Source organism: Salvia miltiorrhiza, chromosome 7 (assembly GCF_028751815.1).
Source record: "Salvia miltiorrhiza cultivar Shanhuang (shh) chromosome 7, IMPLAD_Smil_shh, whole genome shotgun sequence".
Lineage (NCBI taxonomy): Eukaryota > Viridiplantae > Streptophyta > Magnoliopsida > Lamiales > Lamiaceae > Salvia > Salvia miltiorrhiza.
In genome coordinates, this window is record NC_080393.1 from 34,319,938 (window position 1) to 34,339,963 (window position 20,026).

Consider the following 20,026-nt stretch of genomic DNA (forward strand, 5'->3'; position numbering starts at 1 on the left):
GGTGCAAAAATCCCGGATGAATTGCAGAGCATCCTCGCTTGGCATCCCGTGGAACACCGGCAGTAAACTCGAGTCATTTGGTTTGAGATTGTAGTTTCTCACAGCAGTGGGGAGCACGATTGCCGACGTGTTGGTATCTCCAATCACAGGTCTGGTGAAGTCTCCCATGTATTCTATGTTCTGGGCCATCTCCTTCTTCTCCTCGTTTAAATTCTGCTCAACTTTGTCCTGTTCAGAGCTGGTTTCTTCCTTGGTGGTTTTCTGCTCAGTGCGGAAGTTGGCAGGGCTGGCTTGGTCTGTGCTGAAATTGGCAGTGCGAACTTCGGCACCGCTGCCAGCGTTGACTTCGGCAGAGCTGGCAGCGTTGACTTCGGCAGAGCTGGCAGCGTTGACTTCGGCAGCGAAGAACTTGAAGGCAGGGCTGGCCTCTTCCTCCTTGAAGGCAGGGCTGGCAGCGTTGACTTCGGCAGAGCTGGCAGCGTTGACTTCGGCAGCGAAGAACTTGAAGGCAGGGCTGGCCTCTTCCTCCTTGAAGGCAGGGCTGGCAGCGTTGACTTCGGCAGAGCTGGCAGCGTTGACTTCGGCAGCGAAGAACTTGAAGGCAGGGCTGGCCTCTTCCTCCTTTGTCTCTACGGTGTGCTCTGGAATTTCAGGTTCAGATTCAGAGCCAGAGTAGAAATCGTCAGTTGGAGACACCAATTTGCCTTTAAGACTACGGCGTCCCTGCATGCATAACACTGAACAAACAGATTACGCGTACCGAGTGGAAGAAACGTAAAAACAAAACCGAGAAAAACTGGAAATTAAATAAAGCAAGTAAAAACGACACAACTAAAACGCCCAAAACTTTCCCCGGCAACGGCGCCAAAATTTGACTCAACCTAGAACACCTCTAGTTTGACTTGCAATAGAACAAGGACATTCTAGTGATGGTAAGTTGACCCAGTGTCATCTCTCAAGGAAAGTCTTAAAGGGCTTCTAGCAGTATCGTGGAAAAAGTAATAAAAGAAAGCAGTAAAGAGTTTGATTATTAATCTAGAACTGAAACTTAAAACTGAATTAAAACCAAATTGTAAAATTACTAGGCGAATTAAATTATTAACCCTAGGCAGAATTAAAACAATTTAAATAAAATCTAACTTAAGAAATTAAGTACTTGTAAATTAAAAATAAAACTAATCTAGGCATGAAACTAAAGTGCATAATTTAAATTGCATAATTAAAAAGAAAGCATAAACATGAACTAAAAACATAAATATGATTAAACGAAAATAAATTGAATTGAAATACGAAATACCGTAAATGTCTTGAACGTGTAATTGTGTCACACAATCACAATCCAATAAATAACTAAAAACTTAACTTAATCGAAAACTAACTAAAAACAATGAATTTTCAATACTATGAAAAAGAACTAGCAAAAGAAGAAAAATTCTATTTTTCGGATGCCAAGAGATCTCAAAGATGGAGTCTCAAACTATAGCAAAAGATAGATGATTTACAATAGAAATGAAACCCTATTTATAGACCTAGCTCTGATGAGAATAAGCATAGCTAGATACACATGCGGCAGCGCTGGCAAGAATAAACATAGTTGGAAAGTAATGGTGCTGGCAAGAATATGCGAAGCTGGAAAGAATAAACATAGCTCTGGAAAGTGAACTCTTATGATTATGCTTGGGAAAGGTAGTCAGCGTTGGCGAAATAGGTGGAACTGGAAAGTAGTCAGCGCTGGCATTTATGGGCGGAGCTGAAAATGGTCAGCGCTGGCAGTTATGAGCTGAGTTGAAAATGGCCAGCGCTGACAAGAATGGGTGGAGCTGAAAATGGTCAGCGCTGGCAAGAATGAATTGAGTTGAAAATGGCCAGCGCTGGCAGTTATGAATTGAGTTGAAAATGGTCAGCGCTGGCGTGAATGGGCGGAGCTGAAAATGGTCAGCGCTGACAAGAATGAGTTGAGTTGAAAATGGTCAGCGCTGGCGTGAATGGGCGGAGCTGAAAATGGTCAGCGCTGGCAAGAATGAGTTGAGTTGAAAATGGTCAGCGCTGGCAAGAATGGGTGGAGCTGGATTCGGCAGCGCTGACTGCAGTAGCGCTGACTTTGACTTTGGCACTTTGACTTTGACTTTGGCGCTGACTATGTCGATGTCTGCTAAAAACACCATTTTTAGCCCAAAAATCTCCAAAATTGCATTCTTCCATCTATAAACCCAAATCTCCTGCAAAGCATCAAACAAACCATAAAACGCACCAATTTCCAGAAGATTTAATTTAAAATATGCACATGCAAACCCCTAAAATTAGAACAATTAAGCATAAATCAGGCGTCTTCTATAAAATCGGTTTCATGATGAAACAACTTCACAATGACACTACTTCAATATACAAATGACACTTTAAAATAATACTTTATCTGTTTATCATTTTAAAGTGTCATTTGTATATTGAAGTAGTGTCATTGTGAAGTCGGTTTCACCATAAAACCGATTTCACAAGAGTTTTTGTGTTTTTATATTTACCTCTGTTCCTACTTTTGAATTTTCCCTAAACAATATTTATTAAGATTCACGCTCTAGTAAACTTATTACACTTTAAACGGATGAATACATCGATGAGGTTGATATGAATATAATATTATATTTATGTCTAAGATTGAATTTTTGATTTGATAATATACTACTGTGTTATTTATTTAAGTCAAAAGAATATAATAAGCGAATGACAAATTTGTAGCATGGTTTAATTGATAATGATGGCCATTGGAAATAAAAGACCATTGTGAACACCCTCGAGAATTAAAAAAATACTCCCTCCGTCCACGAAAGAACTTCCTATTTTTCTATTTCGGGACGTCCATGAAAGAACTTCCTACTTTTTCCTATTTTGGGACAATACCCCACCACTTAAAAAATACTCCCCTTTTAAGACAATTCCCACCACTCAAATAACATTAATTAAAACAACACAATAAATTATTAATACTTTTTCACAATTCTCAATACACTTTACAACTTTTTCTCCAGTCTCAATACACTATACAACATTTTATTAAAACCCGTGCCACTCCCTCCTAGGAAGTTCTTTCATGGACGGAGGGAGTATATAATACTAATAATTAAAGTCCTCAACATCAACTATTTGGGCCAGGGAAATGATAACATGGCCCACTATTGAAATTTTTATGGTGTATGTTCGATATTAAATTTGGCGTAAGTGGAAAAAATCATTGATGAAACGAGGGCAAAGGAGATCGAGTAAGAAGTCCAAGAAGAAATATGCTATTTATGATCCAAAATACATATCTAAGCACATACGAAAATTTCGATTAATCTCCAAAATCCAAACATAGTTCAAAACAAAGTGGACCAAAAAACAAGTTTCAAAACTTGAACTACAATATGATCCAACAAATAGCCAATTGCTCAAGACTTCCTCGGTTTGCTCGTCGCCAACTGCGACTCGGGCTGTAAATAAATAAGAAACAACAATCATGGTCAGGGCTTAATCAAATGAAGTACAATATAAATCAATTAATAGAGCTGGATATTTAAAACTTCAAAACGTATCAATTTGTTACCTCCTTTTTCACATGCTCTTCCTTTCTGACAAAATCAACTCAATATGGCAAGGTGACGACATGTAGGCTGAGAATAAGGTCGCATTAGTTCATCCACAAAGTTACAGTTATGAAAAGAAAAGACTATAATGATATGCAAACATACGGTTAATCCTTCCATGGGCACGGTATGTGCGGCACCTTTGCTTCTGGGCCTGGTTAACCTGAATGTGAGAAATGAATAGTGCATCCACATCCAAACCTTTCGCATGTCAAAAAACCAATAATTAGACATGGAAAAGAAAAGGAAGACATCAGGTATAATAACTAAAGAAACAGGATACGTACCTCAGGATTACTTTCGGCATTCTTGAGCAAATCCAAGATGAACTTGGCAGATTTCACAGGCCAGCGACCTTGTCCGTTAGAGTGTCTGTTCTTGGCGTGAGCAGTTCACCCAACACCACCACAGAAACGAGTGAAAGGTATGACCTGTTTGTGGGCAAGCACATCCTCCAAGTACCTCTTGGCCTTGCCCAAAGGCAACTTCCTGATGGCGTGCGCTGTCTCCCTAGTGTTCTGATAAAATAAAATTTTCATACTTAGCTAATTCATCATAATCTCCGGATAACATCACGAAATATAGCATTCAATTTAAAATCAGAACTGATGAGGGATAAGGTCCTCATCAGCGCAGCACACGACCCGTACTCCGTATGTTACCAATATGAAAGACCTACTGCCTTAATGATTATTGCACAAAATAGGAAAACTAACAGTGCAGGACAAAGAATGGAGATCCCAGCGCCCCCTTTGAGAGAGCAGCGCAGCGATCGACACCCCATGAAGGAGCAGCGTAGTCATCGCCATCCCATGAAGGAGCAGCGCAGTCATCGCCACCCTACGAGAGAGCAGCGCAGCACCAGCGCTCCTTGGAGAAGGCAGCGCAGACTTCAACAGATAGAGATGCCGGCGCAAGCGAAGAGTTCCCAACTACTTTCTGAAGGAGGCAAAAGCTGCAAGGCCGTTGGAGCAAGGACAATCACCAGTGACAACGACGCTAAGGACGTACCGAGCACGTGCCATGAAGGAAAAGACAATCTTACCCTCTCCTCTTCATCTCTTATAAATAGCGTGTCTGTAATAGTAGAAGGGACCGATCTTTTCTCCCAAGTTTTACATGTATGCTCTGATATTTGTAAAGAACTATTCTATTGAAGAGTGAAAGAAACATCCGCCCGTCTATCTCCTTCAGGTTTCGATCTTCCATCAACCTTCTAGTTTAGGTGTTGGTGATTCAGTGCATCACCAACTGGCGCCGTCTGTGGGAAATTGCTAGTTAAGGCGTGAGTTTCTGGGTGTGTTCAGGGGTTCTGTTCTTCATGATTCTTGCCCGTTATAAGTGGAGATCCAGGGTGTTTGAATATGTTGTGGGGTAAATCTTCAAACGTGTATTCCGATCTGAGTTCTTTGCGTGTTATGCATGAAAAATCTTAGGAAAAGTCATGAAAATTTTTCTTGATGCCTACTGAGTTCGTGTGATTCTTAATGTGTCTGTTATAAATCGTAGCTTTGAGATGTGGTGTTCGTTCCTTAGATGAGTTTTTTCGTTTGTAGAGGTTCACTTATCATTTGTATGCATATGGGAACATCTGAGTTAGGGCGTGAGTTTTAGCTGGTTTAAGAGTTCCGATTTTTCTATCTGTCTGATTCTTGCTTGCTCTCAACGTGGATCTGTGGTGAGTAAACATGGTTTTATTGTGGATCCTCCAGTATGTGCACAGATCTGAACCTCATTCGAAATTTTTTCTTTCTTGCATGAGAAAATTCTTGGTCGTGGATAGCGTGAAATTCTTATTGAAATTGATACATTGTGTGCGATCTGGGAGAAACCTTACATGTATACTCTGTCTTTACATTGCTGTCCATAAACCCCTGTTCACTCATTTCTATCTCTGTTTACATGTTTAGCACCTCTGTTAAGCAGTGTTGGTGTGTGATTAAAGGCTGCCTAAACCTTCTTGTTGGTATCAACGCTTACTAACGCTTGTTTTCTTTAGTAATGGTCACTATGTAACTGAGCTCCTTATTGCCGTAGTGGGTTTTCTTTTACTCTGGGGATGAGATGTAGCGATACCTTTTCTGGGTTTATTTCCCAGAAGACTCGGTGTTCTTCATGAACGTCTACGAGGGAGATTTTCCTACGCAACTTTTCTCTTTAAGGAATCCGTACATTTGATCCTGAATGGCTTTATGGGCCGAAGTTTGTGGACTTCTTTGAATCTTTTCAGGGTTTTTCTAGGGTTTTACGGGCCCCACCAGGGCAGTCAATAATTCTAGGGGTTACGAAAACAGGGCTGCGCAGGCCGCCTGCGCAGCGATAATTATTCATATGTCCTTATGCTAACATCTACATCTCCTTCAGGTACCAACCATGGGAACCGATGACCCGTACAGGAATCTGGCTAAGGATTTTGACACAGTCGCGGGGGAGTCAGGAACCGGGAAGGCTGGGATCCCTTCGACCCAAGGGATTAACTTGTCTGAATTCACACCACCAGGTTTCACCACTTTCAACAACCCGGCCTCGGGGCCTACTGGGACTACTCCGGGAACAACACAGTCTCTGATCGGAACTTCAGCACCAGGGGGTACGGTGCCTACTTCCACACAAGGGCCCCTCAATGTCACGATCACTGAGCAAATACTAGCGATGCTCAACTATGCCACAATCCGGCAACTGGCAGGGATGCAGCCCCCTCTCGTTACCCCGACAACATTGGGAGAAGTCGAGCCCGTAACACACAAGAAAACCACCACAGTACCAGCCCAGGACAGGGACCGCGAATTACCTAACATATCACACCCGGTCACGCAAAAGGGAATGGGGAATACCGGGGAAGGACAAGGGAAGAACAAGAGGAAGTTTGTCACTAACAGTGTCCAAATCGAGGATGTAGGCGACTCTACAAGTGGCACTACTCCACAGCGCAGTCGGGGCACCCAAAGGGAGAACACCAGACTCAAAGAGAGAGTATCATTCCTTAAAAGTCAGCTGAAGAGCCTAGAAACGGTACTGAGAGAGCATCCCCAAGAGACCGTAAGGAATGAAGTCTCCGACGAGGAAGCATATTCATCGGAGGAACAGGAGGAAGAACCTCGAAGGGAAATTCCACACAAGCGCAGGGCCATGGGCACATCTGGGGGAAGAAGGAGGAACGCACCTCACCGACAGGTGCCGAGACTAAGCAATAGTCCATTCTCAGATGAGATCTTACTGGAACCCTTACCAGTGAATTATCGCCCAATCTCTCTCGATTATGATGGGACGACTGACCCAGAGGCACATATGGCACGGTTCGAGGGCCTGGCATCGTTACACCAGTATGGAGAAGGCATAAAATGCCGAATTTTTGCCACCACCTTATCAGGAATGGCCCAGAGATGGTTCCACAACTTGAAAAGCAGCTCCATCTACTCTTATGGGGACTTATACCTCATGTTTATGTGACAGTTTGCTAGTTCCAAGAGAATGGGAAAGACCGCTATATCTTTGATGGATGTCAAACAGGAACCACAGGAATCGCTAAGGGAGTACGTGGCCAGGTTCAACATGGCCGTGCTAGACACACCAGAGGCAGAATCACAGATCAAATGTTACGCGTTCGTTCGAGGATTAAAGCAAGGTCCCCTTTTCGACGCATTACAAATAACACCGCCTAAGGAATTCGACAACATCATGGCTATATTACCAGGATACCTGCAATTGGAGGATGCTAAGGCTGCACGAAGGGCCGAGGCCGATAAACTCCGCGTGAAGAAAGGTGACAACGGGATGCATCCCAGTGATAAACACTCTCAGAGAACACCATACAAGGGTCTACCGCCAAGAATACCGGCCATGGCAATAGAGACCAGACCCCTTCTCCAGGACCTGCGCAGACTGATCGATGCAACAAGGGTGGTGGTGATATATGGGAGCGCCATCTGTTGAATAGGCCTGCTGACGAAATCTTCCATCTTGTTAAAGATGAAACTTGGTTCCGAGCCCCGTGGAACTACACCCGTGGTAATCCCAAACCAGGGAAAAATGATTTGTTATGCGAGTACCATAACGCTTACGGACACACGACCGCGAATTGCGGACACTTGATGAACCAGCTGGAGATATTGGTGAGACAAGGTTGGTTGGACAGGTTCGTTGCTGGACCTCCGAAGAAAACGAATAGAGAACTGCACAACCGTAATCATGATAATCACAGGCGCGACGGGAGGGAGATGAGAGATGGCGCGAACGACGGACGCGAAGGAGAACTAAGGAATGAAATACCAGAGCGGCCACCTTTCCAGAGGGAGATTCATATGATCATAGGAGAAAATGGTACGCCCACATCAAATAGAGCGAAGAAACAACTTGTCAGGGCTGTAAGAACATGACACTTTAACTCTAAGGTCATGGCTATTACCAGCGCAGCCACCGAACCCACCATATCCTTTGGCCCGGAAGATGCCAGATCGTTAATGTACCCCAATGATGACGCCTTAGTCTTCTCAACAGACGTGGCTGGATGCCTGGTCCACCGAGTTTTCGTGGACTCGGGCAGCGCGGTGAATATTGTGTACTGGAACTGCTGGAAGGCCCTTGGCTCGGATGTCAATGTTGAACCAACGAATGCACCACTCTATGGATTCTCAGGAGAATCAGTAGTACCAATCGGAATGGTAGAACTGCCAGTCACCTTAGGACGATCGCAGGGTTATAAAACCAGAACAATCAGATTCTTGATCATAGACGCTCTGAAACCCACGTTCAACATCATCTTGGGGCGGCCCGCTCTAAACACCTTCAAGGCAGTAGTTTCCACATTCTACCTCAAAATGAAGTTTCCGATAGACGGTGGAAGGATTGGGGAAGTGTGGGGGGATCAAGCTACATCGAAGCAATGTCATGTACAAACTTTAACCCAGCAACAAAAGGATAATATGAGAGACGACCCCAACACTCGAAAGCAGAAACGAAAGCAAACAAAAATCCCGGGGGAACCCAATGATCAAGGAAAGGAGAAGGTGGGGATAGTCACCGCGTCAAACCCTGAACGCAGAGAAATCATGGAACTTAGAGACGGAATTGATAAACAACCCCTTGTATCCACGAGTGACGCGTGCTTGCTCATCGAACTTTTTCCTGACAAGGAGGGATACACCACCAAGATTGGAGCAGGAATGACACCCGTCCTCCAAAGGGAAGTCACCGCATGCCTGCGCAGGAATGCGGATATATTTGCATTCAATACTTCCGACCTTAAAGGGATAGACAGAGAGCTAGCTGAACATCGTCTTAATGTGGACCCGATGGTCAAACCCGTCAAACAGAAAACAAGACACTTCGGCGCGGAGAAGGACGCTGCAATTCGGGAACAGGTCCAGGCCCTCCTAGAAGCAGGACACATTACAGAAATCCAGTATCCCGAGTGGATATCTAATGCAGTCATGGTAGAGAAGAAAGCCAAAGTGTGGAGAATGTGTGTGGACTATAGAGATCTTAACGCAGCTTGTCCTAAGGATTGTTACCCACTCCCTCGGATAGATCAGCTAGTGGACGCTACTTCGGGGTGTGAACTCCTGTCCATGATGGACGCCTACCAAGGATACCATCAAGTGAAGATGCACCCGGGGGATGTCGCCAAAACTGCCTTCGCAGTGTGCACAGGGGTCTTCGGATGGGAAAGCATGCCCTTCGGCCTCAAGAATGCAGGGGACACATACCAGCGTATGATGGACAAAATTTTCAGGACACAGCTAAGGAGAAATATATCGGTGTATGTTGACGATATGCTGGTGCGCAGCATCAAAGCCAGTTCCCACGTGGCTGATCTGGAGGAAACCTTCTCGGTAGTCCGCAAGAACAGACTAATGCTCAACCCCGCCAAATGCACCTTTGGAGTGCAATCAGGAAAGTTCTTGGGTTACAGGGTAACACCAGAGGGAATTGAAGTTAATGTTGACAAAGTCAAAGCCATCCTGAACATGACACCACCCAGGAATATCAAAGAAATTCAAACACTCAATGGTCGGATTACCGCACTAAGTCGATTCATCTCACGCTCAGCTGAGCGGAGTCTCCCGTTTTTCAAAGTCCTACGGAAAGGAAGTCGATTTGAATGGAGTAGCGAGTGCCAGAGAGCTTTTGAAGATCTAAAGGCTTACCTAACCAAACTACCAGTACTGACAAAGCCTTCTTCAGGAGAACCATTGTACCTATATATCTATGTGGGAATTGAATCTCTGAGCTCAGTGCTGGTCCGAGAGGAGAACCGGTAACAAAAACCGATATACTTTGTAAGCAAGGTCATCCAGGGTGCAGAGCTACGCTATACTGAGGTTGAAAAGACCGCGTACACAATCATGATCACGGCCAGAAAGTTGAGGCCATACTTCTTATCACACAAGGTCATTGTGAGAACAATAATACCATTAAGACAAATCCTAGGGCGACCGGATCTAGCAGGGAAGATGGTGAAATGGGCCATAGAGCTGGGAGAATACGAGGTCGAGTTTGAGCCGCGCACTACCATCAGAGCCCAGGCATTAGCAGATTTCATTCAAGAAGCAACAAGGTGGCCTATGAGGGGACCGTGGACAGCACAGGTTGATGGGTCGGTCACTAAAGAAGGATGCGGGGTGGGAATCTACATCACCTCGCCCGAAGGGGAAGTCTATCAATTCGCTATCAAGTTTGAAGATAAGTTATCCAATAACGAAGCCGAATACGAAGCAGTGTTAAGGGCAGCCCACATACTCAAAGAACTCAGGGCCGATAATACGGTGATCAAAACCGACTCTCAATTGGTGGCACAACAGTTAACAGGAGGTTGCGGGGTAAAGGAAGAAAGAATGAAACATTACTTCGACAAAGTCCAGGAGATTGGGAAGAAGTTTGAGAAATTCGAAATACAACAAGTGCCGAGGGAAGAAAACCAATGAGCAGACCTCCTAGCCATGGTAGCCAGCGCAGTCGAACAAACTTGGAGCGAGGACATTACCTTGGTGTTCCAACCTAAAAGGGAAGTGGTGGCGCAGGTATATAACATCGAAACCAAGGTTGACTGGAGAACGCCCATCATATACTATCTGAAAAATGGTCAACGAATGAAAGAAGATACCTCAAGGTATGCCAAATACGAGAATTACTGCCTCATAGGCGATCAGCTCTACAAGAGGTCCTTCACACATCCATTCTTGAAATGCCTGGCCCCAGAAGAAGCACAGTTTGCTTTAAAAGAGATCCACCAAGGGTGCTGCGGTAATCACGGTGGACACAGGGATTTGACAAGGAAGATAATCAGAGCAGGATTCTACTGGCCCGGAATCAGCAAAGAATCGAAGGCCTTCGTGCAAAAATGTGAGACTTGTCAGAAACACGCTCCCAAAATCAACATACCTGGGGAGGGAATGGGGATCATGTATGTTGCACATCCTTTCGACAAATGGGGAATTGACATTGTGGGTAAATTACCAATTGCTCCGGGAGGCAAGTGCTTCCTCATAGTTGCCGTAGACTACTTCTCTAAGTGGATCGAGGCGGAAACTGTCACCAAAATCGATGATAACACAGTGGAAAAGTTCATATGGAAGAACATCTGTTGTCGATATGGGGTGCCAAGGATTTTGGTTTCGGACAACGGAACCCAGTTCACGAGCAAGAAGATTGAAGATTTTTGTTCTCGGATGGACATCACACAGAAATTTGTGACAGGTAGAGCTGGCAAATCGCATCATATGTGAAGGGATCAAGAAGAGACTTGAACGAAGCAGGGGACGATGGGTTGAGGAGCTAGACACAGTGTTATGGGCACTTAGAACCAGCCCGAAAACCGCAACCGGAGAGGCTCCTTTTACTTTGGTATACGGGTCGAACGCTGTGGTACCTGCTGAGGTAAGGCTGGAATCTCATCGGGTTACTACCTATGACACTGCACAGAATGAGGAATTGCGCCGACTGGACTTGGATTTGATTGAGTTACATAGAGAGGAAGCACAAGTGAGAGCGGCAAAGTACAAGAGCATTATTAAGGCTGGTTACGACAAGAAAGTAAAGCTGCGCAGACTTGGAAAGGGAGACTTGGTACTCAAACGGGCAGACGCCTTGAAGCCCGTAGGGAAATTTGAAGCTAACTGGGAAGGTCCTTTTGTCATCACGGAAGTCTTGGGAGGAGGAGCTTATCACCTAGCAGACCAAGAAGGGCGGCCACTCATCAGGCCATGGAACATAAGTAACCTCAAGAAATTTTACGTGTAAGTGCTAGGTCAGTCACTATCATGTAGACCAAACACTCTTTTTCCCACTGGGTTTTAATGAGGTTTGAGCCATGGATATCTTAATAAAATGGATTTCATGGTTTAGGGAAACATATTCTTACTTGCATGACATCTGGACACACACTCACACTGCATCTATATTTCACTAAGGGCCGCGCTGCGGAAATGTATCATCTTAAGGGCCGCGCTGCGGAAATGTATCATCTTAAGGGCCGCGCTGCGGAAATGCACCATCTTAAGGGCCGCGCTGCGGAAATGTACAATCTTAAGGGCCGTGCTGCGGAAATGTATCATCTTAAGGGCCGCGCTGCGGAAATGCACCATCTTAAGGGCCGCGCTGCGGAAATGTACCATCTTAAGGGCCGCGCTGCGGAAATATATCATCTTAAGGGCCGCGCTGCGGAAATGCACCATCTTAAGGGCCGCGCTGCGGAAATGTACCATCTTAAGGGCCGCGCTGCGGAAATGTATCATCTTAAGGGCCGCGCTGCGGAAATGTACCATCTTAAGGGCCGCGCTGCGGAAATGCACCATCTTAAGGGCCGCGCTGCGGAAATGTATCATCTTAAGGGCCGCGCTGCGGAAATGCACCATCTTAAGGGCCGCGCTGCGGAAATGTATCATCTTAAGGGCCGCGCTGCGGGGATGTACCATCTTAAGGGCCGCTCTGCGGGGGTGTACCATCTTTGTTCCACTAAGAAAGGAAATGCTATGACAACATAGACTATTTCCAACACATAAATTTTTTGATCACACTCATACTCAGCCAGATTTCGATGATAAGCCTTTAACCAAGAGGTAGAAAATCACGCTACTGAAATAAAAATTTTTACTAAGGAAAAAATAGAACTTTTGATAACACAAGCACTAACAAGACAAAAATCAGAAAAACCCCAAAGAGAGGAGTAATGAAGCCAATCTCCAGAGCAGCACAATAGCGTAGAACAGCGCAACTAAAGTACCTTTCAAAGCAACCACGCATGATGGTTCAACTTGGAACTAAGATCGTTGTACTGAGCGTGACAAACATAAAATTTGAGAATAACACATAATAATAACAAATATAAAGTCCAGAGCATCCAAGAGAATCAAAACACATATTATATAAATCGGAGAGAAATTATACAACGAGGACAACTTCCATAAAAATAACAAGTCTTTACATAGGAGGTGGCATAAGCTAGAAAGATCTATTCAGTCGAGGTGTGGAGGAGAAGAAGGAGGATCCGCGACGAACTCTTCGGCAATGGACTCCTCAACACGGACGGGCTGCACAACCTCCTGGATCACCGGATCCGTCACCACGGGCAGCTGGAATACAACCGGAGTTGCTTCTAGCACAGCCCCAGACTGCGCAGCCTCTGATACCACCGCTTCTGTCTCTGCCCACGCCACCTGTGAGGTAGACCCCTTTTTGCCTGGAGAAACAAGCATGGCCTTGGAGGGAGCCGGAGGAGGGTAAACCAGGGTCCCCCCGGGATAATTACCTCGAGGGGAACGCATATGGCTGCGCAGTTCATCCAGGTAGGGCGATCGAATCACCGGCTCCGCAGGTAAGGTGTCCCTCGTTTCATCCTTAGCAAAAAGTCGGAGGGCTTTATCCAAAACTGGAAGCCACCAACCAGGAGTCGAAGGAGTAGAGGGGTCAATGCCCAGCAGCTCGTTCAAACCGGTGTCATCCACTTGGTCCAACACAGCATCAAAGTCAAACCGGCTGCGCTGTTCGGGCGTCACTTCCACCTGGTCAAGAGCAAGCCGACTGCCTTCCTTCACCAAGAATTGCATAGCAGGCCCCATTAAGCGGAGCATGTCAGGAGAACGACGGAAAGCCTGAAGAGAATCCTCTAACATGTAGCGCAGGAATAATTGACCCCGCGCAGATAAGAAATACTGCTGGCGGAACTCTTTTATCCCCCGCATAAAAGCTTGATTCTCCTGGTCAGCAACCTGGGCCTTCACTTGATTCAACTTAGCCCGGTACTCCTCCGACATTTTATGCTTGACAACCTCCAGTTCTTTCGCCTTGTCCCTGGACATACGAGCAAACTCAGTCTCGATGGACTCCTTCTCCACTGTCATCTTTGATAGATCAGCCTGAGCTTGGCGCAGCTGCTCCCGCAATTCAGTATTATCGGCTAGAGAGGCCATGAGTTCCTCTTCCTTGTCACGGAGACTAGAGGCCGCCCGGGTCATATGGCGGGAAGCTGACAAACACTTTACCCGCAACTGCATAGACACAATCATGGTTCATAACATAAGCCGAAAATCCGCAAAAATTTAAAAAAAAAAAAAAAGCGAAAACACAGATAACTTACTTGTTCCACGCCCAAGCATATGTCAAAAGCCAAGTCCCCCATGTCCATGACATCGTACCTGCGCAGGTCGACAGAGGCGATCTGCGATTCCATTTGGGATCGACACTCTTGACCGGTCAAATCTTTCAAAGCACGAGGGCCTGGAATCTCCACAACGGAGTCGGATCCTCCCCCTGCCTGCGCAGCTTGATGAGGCGCACCATCGAGCAGAGCTTCGAAGGAATCTTTATCCCCGGCATCAGGAGAAAGGACCTTCTTTTTCTTAGATGGCCGGGAAGAACCCACTTGACGAGCCTTGCGACGTTTACGGGCAGCAAGGGTTCCACCCTCAGCGGAGCTTGCTTCACTCTCGTCACGGAGTTGAAGAGGTTGAGTGCCGGCAGCAGACAAAACAGTACGGGGTTGTCCGGGATTGAAGGATTCGAGGGTCACACGTTGCGCCGACCCAGTCTGCGGAGTAGCATCTCCTTCGACAGCAGGATCGGGGAGGAAACGGAAGGAATCAAGGGCACCATGCTCCTTAGACCTCCACATACCTGCGCAGGAAGAGAAATGATTAAGAAATGCAAAGTACTAACACGCTAAGCAATTCAAACACTTGGAATATACCGATGGAGGTTTGGGGATAACGAGAGAAGAGGCCAGCGCCGGCCAGAACAGAGGGAGAAGAGACCAGTTGTAAGACATCAAAATCCTTGTTAACAAAGGCTTGGTTTAGGAGATCGATGAGGCCAGTTTCTAGGGCATTTAGAGGTTCCCTATTTGGGGAAGAGGAGTGCTTTGTCCGATGCCATTCTACCTCATTAGTACCAGCATAGTCCTCCCAAGTCCCATTCCGCACTTGTACAAAAAAATACTTGTCGCGAAATTTTTTATCCATAGAGTGAAGGTCACTCAAGAATTTTAAATTCATTTTGGGCTTAGCGGTGAAGTTATAATGGCAATCGGTCCGCTTGAGGATGTGGGTCTTGTGAAACAACTTCACACTGCGGGGATAATTATTAGCAGCGCAGAGAATATGAAGAATGTGGGCCCTACGGAGAGAAGAAGGGGAAAGCTGAAAGAAAGGGATCCCGAACCGCTCGCATAGTTCCATAAGAAAGCCTGAAGGGGGTAAACGCAGACCCGCCTTCACCTGAGCGTGCCAGATAGGAATGGTGTCCTTACGCCATTTTCCGTCCGCGTCGGGCATATCGCCGGACTCTCGCTGCATCCGGAGTTTCAGTTCCGGATCATCCGGCTGAATACGTAACGACCCCCGTAATGCCGACATTTGGGCGGTGGTGAGGGTAGAACGAGGAAAATGACAGCCCTGGCACGCCATATCTTCCGCCACATTTATTTGTTGTTGTCTGGCACCCACGGTAGCCATGGCGAACACACGAAAAAAAAAAAACAAAAAAATAAACAAACGCAACAAGACAATCGAGAAAGAACGGGCAAGTCGAGGGGGATAATGGAGGAAGGGAGAGCCTAACCTGATAAGAAGAGTGATAGTCGGAGGGGGAGCCTAACAAAGGAACCGGGGACGAAGGGAGGTCGGAGAAACCAGAAAAGTCTGAGAGAAAGTTCAGAGAAGAAGAAGAAGGAGAGGAAGAAGAAGAAGATGAAGACGATGGGGGGTATTTATAAGAAATGAATTTGAATCGAGGGAAAGGGGGGAGAATAATTATTAGGGTTGGGAAATGTGAAATGAAAATGGAAGGTTGGGATTTCACCCCAGAACGGCGGATAAAAATGGAGGACCGAGATCTCACCCTCACAAAAGTAGAAGCGTGGAAGGAAGTCACAAAGTACTCAAAAACATCAGATCACATTAAATGCGATGGGACAAGGCCTGTACCACGGCAGTCAGCGCAGGCGATGATACGAAGCCCTCCTGTGCAGGCTCACTCATTGCCCTCCCTGATATCGGCCATTCCTCCATACCTCAAAGCAAACACTTTTCATCTACGAAAATTCACGTGAAAATCTACTTCTTTTCGTAGAATAAGGGGGGGAGTAGCTGATGAGGGATAAGGTCCTCATCAGCGCAGCACACGACCCGTACTCCGTATGTTACCAATATGAAAGACCTACTGCCTTAATGATTATTGCACAAAATAGGAAAACTAACAGTGCAGGACAAAGAATGGAGATCCCAGCGCCCCCTTTGAGAGAGCAGCGCAGCGATCGACACCCCATGAAGGAGCAGCGCAGTCATCGCCATCCCATGAAGGAGCAGCGCAGTCATCGCCACCCTACGAGAGAGCAGCGCAGCACCAGCGCTCCTTGGAGAAGGCAGCGCAGACTTCAACACCTAGAGATGCCGGCGCAAGCGAAGAGTTCCCAACTACTTTCTGAAGGAGGCAAAAGCTGCAAGGCCGTTGGAGCAAGGACAATCACCAGTGACAACGACGCCAAGGACGTACCGAGCACGTGCCATGAAGGAAAAGACAATCTTACCCTCTCCTCTTCATCTCTTATAAATAGCGTGTCTGTAATAGTAGAAGGGACCGATCTTTTCTCCCAAGTTTTACATGTATGCTCTGATATTTGTAAAGAACTATTCTATTGAAGAGTGAAAGAAACATCTGTCCGTCTATCTCCTTCAGGTTCCGATCTTCCATCAACCTTCTAGTTTAGGTGTTGGTGATTCAGTGCATCACCAAGAACAGAATCATTTATTAGACAATTGGGCAAGCAGAAGAGAATCCATAAAAGATGTACACAAATATGAAACATAACTGGCAGCAATACATAACTCAACATAAATTGACTTCAAACATCACAAATGTATCATTGTTTACTGAACCATCAAATCATAGGAAAAACTCAAGTGGTTCACCCAATAACATTGCACGACTTCTATCCCTGAAGTTTACGAGAGACCTATCCACAAATGGCAACAGATCCCCGCTTTTTTACATCAGGTTGAACATATGCCAGCTCAAAAAAGCTCACGGTAGACACTACTATATGTACTACATCAAACGAATAAGGTGACAGACACAGAAAATGAAAGCATTATGGATGTAGCATTGTTTACTGAACCATCATTCATCTGAAAACGCAAAGTGGTTCACCCAATAACATTGCACAACTATTATCCCTGACGTTTACAAGAGACCAATTCACAAATGGCAATAGATCCATGCTTTTGTCATCAGGTTGAACGTCTAAACTGCAGAATAAATTACATTACATAGAAATAATTAATGAACCCTAAAACTATACTAAAATGGGCGTAACTGATGAACATTAAGATTGAATTAGCTAAATTAAACTGAACACAAGTCTAAACACATCGATTAATTTATTGTGTAAAATAAAAAGGAAGAACAACCAATTAAAAAAAGTGTTTAGCTTAGTTAATCATTAAAACAAGCTCGGTGGAATAAATAAAAAAGACGAATTTACCTTGAAATGAACTCTGAGATCAGATCCCCTAGCCTTGCAAGCTGCAACAAATATACAACCAAAACAAAATCAGCAAACAACACAGATAAAACGCCGAACGGAATAAATCATCACAAAACAACATAAACCTACATTTAGTGATGTTATCGGGCTCTCTCGAGTATTTCACCTGTAGAATTTACAGCATAAATTAAATTAAAAGATCAAAATTCGCAAATGTGTTTGAATAAATTTATGTGACTGTGAGAAGATGAAAGATACCATTATTGCAGCTGTTCTTCTTCGGCGGTACTGTAGAAACTGCGAAAGTCGATTGATCTTCTTCGAATGAGAAAGAGAAGAGATGGTGCAGAAGATTTTATAGTAAAACCCTAATACTCAATGGCTTCATGGGCTGGGCTTCAACTTTTTGGGTCTAAATTGCGAGGTAGAAAGGCCGGCCCATAAATGAACATAGTAGATTATTTATGTTTTTGGTCTCAATAAGATAATAATGAGTTTATTTTTCAAATTTAAATTTAAATTATACTTCATTTATTTATTAAATTTTAGAGGAAATTTAAATTTCATTCCAAAATGTATTTTTTTATTTATTTTTAGGGGAAATTTTCATTCCCTCGGATTTGAATTTAGTTGACTATTCAAGGAAATTATTTCATATTTTCATACTCCATTTCCTTAAGATTTTGTCACGTTGACTGTGACATAAATACATTGGTTATTTACTTCGTCAAAATAAACTCGATCTACTGGAAAACTAAAATAAAAAAGATACTTGACATCGTTAAATGAAGATTATGGGTTCTTTATAATAAGATAGTAATGTTTAAAAAATTAACCATTGCTTATAATATTAATGGTAACGATCAGTATTATACTTTTCATCTATCGTTGTAGTCAACACTTAAAACTTCAAATTCTTTTGATAATTGTTTCCGTTGCTTACTAAAAAGAGTAGTAGTTATATAATGCCCAAAAACTTTCACTACATCAAAAGAAAGAATTTCAACCAAGATGTTTCTTCAATCAATCAATTATGATCACTGGAAAAATTGTTTCAAATTTCAATCAGTATGTAAATCCATATTAAAGAGACTAGCCAAGTAAATTATACACAAAGTGGTTCACCCAATAACATTGCACGACTTCTATTCCTGAAGTTTACGAGAGACCTATTCACAAATGGCAACAGATCCCTGCTTTTTTACAACAGGTTGAACATATGCCAGCACATAAAAGCTCACGGTCGACACTACTATATTTATTACATCAAACGAATAAGGTGACAGACACAGAAAATGAAAGCACTATAGATGTAGCATTGTTTACTGAACCATCATTCATCTGAAAACATAAAGTGGTTCACCCAATAACATTGCACAACTATTATCCCTGACGTTTACGAGAGACCAATTCACAAATGGCAACAGATCCTTGCTTTTATCATCAGGTTGAACGTCTAAACTACACAATACATTACATTACATAGAAATAATTTATGACCCTAAAACTAGACTAAAATGGGCGTCACTAATGAACATTAAGATATAATTAGTTAAATTATGTCACATCCCAAATTCTTGAATGAATAAATATAATCGAGGTGCAACTAATTCATAGAAATAAACAAGGGAAAAACCTTGTTAAAACTGAAATAGGATAGAAAGTCGGGCTGGTGAAGTTTAACGTTCAAACCTATCTAAATTAGTCGGAAAAGGACGTCGGAATCACCTGTATCGCAGTGTGAGAGGGGATTTGCTTGAAAACTTGCAGATGAGATTTCTTAAGGTAAAATTGCACATATCTGAAATATCGGTTTACAAAGCGTATTTATAGGATTACATTAGGGCGAAGGGTAAAAGGGGCTTTTCATGTCGTTCACGTACTCCACATGCGGCGTACGTGAATGTTTCTCTCTCCACTAACAAACTCTCTAACTATTTTGCAGCTTTTTGTTGAACACGTGCTCTTTTCCAGCTCTCATTACTGATTGTTTCCACTCCCTAGGTCTTCTCCGTATGTCGCTTTAGTGTTGCACTGTCCTCTCTAGTCTGCGCAGATATTTGACGGCGCCGCTATCTCTTATGATATGGCTTTGCCTCTTTCGATCCGGGTGGGCCTGGGGTTTAAGCCAGCTTCTTTCTTAGTCTACGCAGACATTCGACGGCGCCGTTATATTATTTCGACGATTATGTGGTGTATTCGCGCTTCTTGAGTCGAGTGTGTTCCGGGGCTAAGTCGGCGCCGCTGTCCTTGTTTGGGGTAGGATGGCTGATGGGATCCTCACTCCTCATCAGCTACTCCCCCTAGTCTATGAAAATAAGAGCTTTGAATTTTCGTAGCTGTGTTTGAAATCAGGTTTCCCCTATTTTAGTCTGCGCCGACTTGTATCGGTATTGCTACTTTGCCTTGACCGTTGTGTGACGCGATTCTGCTC

General features: G+C 44.3%; 3 non-coding genes and 2 pseudogenes across 3 annotated transcripts; all 5 read right to left on the bottom strand.

Annotated features, from left to right (window-relative positions):
• Positions 1-3,422: 3,422 nt before the first annotated feature.
• LOC130994141 (60S ribosomal protein L17-2-like) lies at positions 3,423-19,573 on the bottom strand (annotated as a pseudogene).
• LOC130996394 (small nucleolar RNA snoR74) lies at positions 16,962-17,095 on the bottom strand. Its single transcript, XR_009092575.1, has one exon. It is a non-coding gene; the product is annotated as a small nucleolar RNA snoR74 (small nucleolar RNA).
• Positions 17,201-17,333, bottom strand: LOC130996425 (small nucleolar RNA snoR74). Its single transcript, XR_009092602.1, has one exon. It is a non-coding gene; the product is annotated as a small nucleolar RNA snoR74 (small nucleolar RNA).
• LOC130996433 (small nucleolar RNA snoR74) lies at positions 18,640-18,795 on the bottom strand (annotated as a pseudogene).
• Positions 18,901-19,033, bottom strand: LOC130996412 (small nucleolar RNA snoR74). The gene has a single exon (XR_009092592.1). It is a non-coding gene; the product is annotated as a small nucleolar RNA snoR74 (small nucleolar RNA).
• Positions 19,574-20,026: the final 453 nt, after the last annotated feature.